At 46.4% G+C, this 5091-nt stretch overlaps 1 long non-coding RNA gene across 1 annotated transcript; it reads left to right on the forward strand.

Moving 5' to 3' along the window:
* Positions 1 to 247: 247 nt before the first annotated feature.
* On the forward strand, positions 248 to 638 carry LOC130383228 (uncharacterized). The gene is made up of 3 exons (XR_008895728.1): positions 248 to 293; positions 382 to 455; positions 567 to 638. It is a non-coding gene; the product is annotated as an uncharacterized LOC130383228 (long non-coding RNA).
* Positions 639 to 5091: the final 4453 nt, after the last annotated feature.

Below are 5091 nucleotides of genomic sequence, written 5' to 3' on the forward strand. Positions count from 1 at the left end.
ATTTAACAAGTCCCCCATTTTCCACCATACACCATTTTGACATGGTTTATATCACCCCCCAAAAAAACCTGCCGCTTAGATAATTATGATTCAGAAAATGCATAATTACAGTGTATTTTAAAAGGAAGTTTAAAAACAAAAAGTCACTTTTTTCAATTGTTGTAATGGTTCCCGGTTTTTCCGGAAGATGTGAGGTTTTATTTTGATAGTCTCACTTTTATGGTTCCTGGGTCAAATTTATTTTATTGGCGGGTCGTATTTGTCGCTGGGTAGACCTGTTTGTTTTCGGTCGGGTGAGTTTATAAAAATCCAGAGGAAAATTACATTTTTTGGAGCATCTTGAGGAGAAATGTGAATACATATATTTGTTTGTATTTGTAGTATTACTTAAGCGTATTATATCGCAAATCCGGCGGAGATGTTGGGGGAGAATTTACTTTGCGATGGGTTCTTTGGTAAGTACGTTAAACATAATCATTGAAAAATGTACTTTGTATAATTATTTTGACATGCTTCTAACTCATGTATTTATTATCTTCTGCTGTTTTATACTTTGGCGGGGAAAGATAAGTGCTCAAAAACCCATCCCCGGAATCAGGCCTGATACCGGGAGAAGACGTTTCGACTTACTGAACCTGTGAGTACCCAGAACGTTGAGGTCGAAACTGCTGAGACCCAAGACAAATCATTTTAGAGTTCGATAATCAGATGACAAATTATTTGTCTTGCATGACTCAAAACAAAACGGGAAGAAAGGGTGAAACGAGAAATAAACAATAAAAACAACTGCCCCATAAGTTGTGTGGGCATACGACTCACGCGAGTGCGTACGTGCGTGTGAGGGCGCGCAACATCCAGGTTTGGTCAGTCTGTGGTGTCTAGACTTCCTCTCTCTCGTGGTACAGTATCCTCTGTAGCATGTCTGGCCATGGGACTCAAACCACTGTCTGGTTGCTCATGTGACCAGTCATAATCCTGCCAAAAAAGCCTATGCACATGTGTGCATTTGGTGTGTGCATTTGTCTGTGTGTGCGTGTGTGTACACGTAAGGTGCTGGTAACCAACTGAGGATGTGTGTGTGTATCCTTATGCTTTGTGTGTTTGTGCGTATGGGATGTCTGATGTCTGTGAGTGTAAACACAAGCTTACTCATGTTTTCTGTCGCTAATGCATGGACAGAGCATGACGGGTGCACCGCAACATGTGTTTGTACATCTATGTACAGTAAATGTTTGTAGCGTGTGTGCGTGCGTGTGTGTGTGTGTGTGTGTGTGTGTGTGTGTGTGTGTGTGTGTGTGTGTGTGTGTGTTTGAGCTGCCACTCTTGACGGTAGCCCGCACTGCCCTGTAAATGAGCAGTTGCACTTGGTTAGGCGGCAGCGTGGCCTAAATGACACGGCGCAGCGACGAGTGTGGCCGAAGCCGAAGGCCACAGCCGCCGCCGCCACGGGGCTTTTATCAGTCCGGCCACACGGCCACGCCGGGTACAACATAACCCCAGGCTCACAGCTACGCTTCCTCTTCTCACACCTCCGCCGCCGGCCCCAAAGGGGCCTTTGGCCGGGGCCCGTGGCTTGGTCTGGCCTGCCTGCCTGCCTGTTGGGGACATACGTCTCTCTCTCGCTCTCTCTCTCTCTCTCTCTCTCTCTCTCTCTCTCTCTCTCTCTCTCTCTCTCTCTCTCTCTCTCTCTCCTCTCTCTCTCTCACCCCCTCTCTCTCTCCTCTCTCTCTCTCTCTCTCTCTCTCTCTCTCTCTCTCTCTCTCTCTCTCTCTCTCTCTCTCTCTCTCACCCCCTCTCTCTCTCCCTCTCTCTCTCTCTCTCTCTCTCCCTCTCTCTCTCTCTCTCTCTCTCTCTCTCTCTCTCTCTCTCTCTCACCCCCTCTCTCTCTCCCTCTCTCTCTCTCTCTCTCTCTCTCTCTCTCTCTCTCTCTCTCTCTCTCTCTCCCTCTCTCTCTCTCTCTCTCTCTCTCTCTCTCTCACCCCCTCTCTCTCTCTCTCTCTCTCTCTCTCTCTCTCTCTCTCTCTCTCTCTCTCTCTCTCTCAGTCTTCCTCTTATCTTATCGACCCTCTCTCATGTGTGCTTTTTGTACATCTCGTTATCCCTTTCTTTTCTTCTCACCCTGTTGCTTTCTCACTCTCTTAAGTCTCCTAAGTCTATCTGCCTCTTATGACTAGCTATTTTTCAGACTCTATTTTGCCCTGTCCCCCTCTCTCGTTCTTACTGTAGCCCTCTTGCTTTCGCTCTCTTTCTCTCACCCAGTTGCTTTCTCACTCAGCAGTCTACCACTGCCCCTCTTTTTCTGACTACTTTCTCTGTCTCTGTCTCTGTCTCTCTCTCTCTCTCTCTCTCTTCTCTCTCTCTCTCTCTTTCTGACTCCCGTGCTTGTGCGTACCGTATCTCTTCCTGTCTCTCTTTCTCGCCCATGCTTTCTCTTCTCTTTTTCCTGAACTCGCTGTCTTTCCCATTAAAGAATCTGAACCAAACCCCCAAAAATCATCAGTTTGTCTTTACATTTACATTTAGGGCATTTAGCAGATCCTTTTATCCAAAGCGACTTAATAATTACATTGGTCAGAAGATAGAGAAGCAATATATTGCTATCGGTACAGTAAGAATATTCATAGAAACATGTGCTAAACATTTACATTTTTTAACCCATTCCCCATAACAAAGATAGCTAGGATAAGATGCTACACAATACTAATTACTTAATTTTAAGTGCCAGGATGTACAACATACAATACGTGCGTTCATTAAGTGCCAACCTTTGTTTTCTTTTCATTTCCCTGTGTAAGATGTAGGGCTCAGGGGTACAGATTGGCCCTGCGATGGTGACAAAATGGTGACTCTCTTCCGAACGCCAGGTACGTAACCACCGTAACGGGAGCCGGCCCATTGGTCTAGATAAGGGGGATCTGGGTTGGGGGAAGGATGGCCTACTACTGGTGAGCAGGAGTGGGATCATTGGTTTCACAGTTTGGGGCTTTTGGCTGCGGCTGGCGTTTTCTTTGGCACGCGATAACTGAACGCGCCCGCCGCCTCCGTGCGTATCTGTTTGGCTCCTGCCGCCGGCCCCTGGTTGCACCTTGTTCTCCTGATCATGGATTGAACGGAGTGGCCGGTTTACTCTGCTACCGCCTCTTTTAAGAAAGCAAAGGGTTTCGTATTATTGCCAATTTCCTTTTTATTCCGTTTCTTTTGGGAGTCCGTTTGCGGCGAAACAAAAGGACGATGCATCTGGATTCTCAATAAGGAACAGAGAAAAACAAATATGGGATGATCCCACAGCATTGCACAAGACACGGAGAATCGGCCCGATTGTTTCACGGTCCAAACATGACATTTGAGGAAGGACTCTGGGGAACCGGGGCCCTCTTTTCGCTAAGCATCGGGTCGGCGCGCTGTATTTTCTCTTCTTTGTCTAGGTAAACATCTGCTTCATGTTTTGAAATGTATCTCATGACTCTGGACTGCCCATGACCGTGAGGGGAAAATAGTCTTCGAATCATTGTGGCCTTCGTTCACTCAACCCTCTTCTTTTTTTTTGTTGTTTCTTTTTCTTTTTTGTATTTTTCTACCCTGCCCATGCCTTGTTTATCAAGCCCCTGTATTTAAGCTTAATATAACTCCTGTTTTGCTGAGAAAACTGTGGTGGTTTAATCACTGTCAGTGGTACCCTACGCCTCTCGGGTGTGGCTCCCCGGGCAAAAAGGACCCGGTGCGGTCGTCCGTCCAGCTGCAAAGGGTCTTATTTTGTGGTCTAAAAAATTGCAGGCTTCCCCATATGTTCCCCATAAACGTGGAATGCAGCGTGGGACTGGAGGAGGTTTTTATAATGAAGTGGCCGTCGTTGCATCAAACGCCATGGATACCAAGGGCCCGCCTCTAGGGCAGGGCCTGGGAGCGGGGCCACAGCGGAGTGCTGAGAGGGCGCGGGTCTGATGTCCAGACGCCTCACTCACACCTCGGACAGGCCCGCTCTTTTGGAGATCAAATTATAGCTCCTTCATTTTTCCTCTGATTCAAATGCAATGTATTGAGCATAGGCGCTTCCCTCAAGCAGTTCTATGAAAGCAATATTGGATAACTGGTTGTAATGGCTATTTTTAAACGTTGCGTCACAATGTTGCCAGTTTAAGTATATGGCCATTGATATTTTCCCCCTGCATTCATCTCAGATTCTTTGGTAGCACTATTTAATCTTATACAGCAGTATTAAATGTGGTCACGGTGTTGCTCACAGTAGTTTTACAGGCCACCACAACTCTGTAAGCCACTGTAAAGAAATCTGCTATCAGTGTTCCTAGCACATCATACGCTAATGATTAAATACTTGGGGTTGGGGTTGTCAGATTGTTGACAAGGTTAGTGGTCTGTGTGTTCGTAATAAGGTCTTTGCACTTCAATGTATTGTCATGTGTCGGCTTGTCTTTTTTTACGTGTGTGTGTGTGTTTGGTTGGCCTTGTAGATGTTCATGTATGCAATGAATGTTTGTTTATTTGCATGTATAGGTTTTTTGTGTGTCTGTTCACATCTAGGTTTGTGTGTGTGTGTGTGTGTGTGTGTGTGTGTGTGTGTGTGTGTGTGTGTGTGTGTGTGTGTGTGTGTGTGTGTGTGTGTGTGTGTGTGTGTGTGTGTGTGTGTGTTCAGTCATCAGTCATCAGTTACCAGTCATGTTGCCTATGTGAGCCAGGCCCTCACAGATGCGATTGTGGGCTGCATCATGTTGGAAGTGATCACCATTATTTATTTATTGTCCCAAGCAGACATGGAGACGGTGGTAACCATGTTGAGCAGAGGCAGGGCCACCATGTCGCCACACACACACACACACACACACACAACACACACACACACACACACACACACACACACACACACACACACACACACACACACACACACACACACACACACACACACACACACACACACACACGTCACACACACACACACACGCGCACACAAACACAAACACACACGGGCAAACCCTCACACACACATCTCTATGGCTGAGACACCAAGAAATCATCCTCTATATTTTATATCAATCAGATCAGTCTTGTGTGTTCCTGCCTACGTCATTGTGT

Source organism: Gadus chalcogrammus, chromosome 5 (assembly GCF_026213295.1).
Source record: "Gadus chalcogrammus isolate NIFS_2021 chromosome 5, NIFS_Gcha_1.0, whole genome shotgun sequence".
In the NCBI taxonomy this organism is placed as follows: domain Eukaryota; kingdom Metazoa; phylum Chordata; class Actinopteri; order Gadiformes; family Gadidae; genus Gadus; species Gadus chalcogrammus.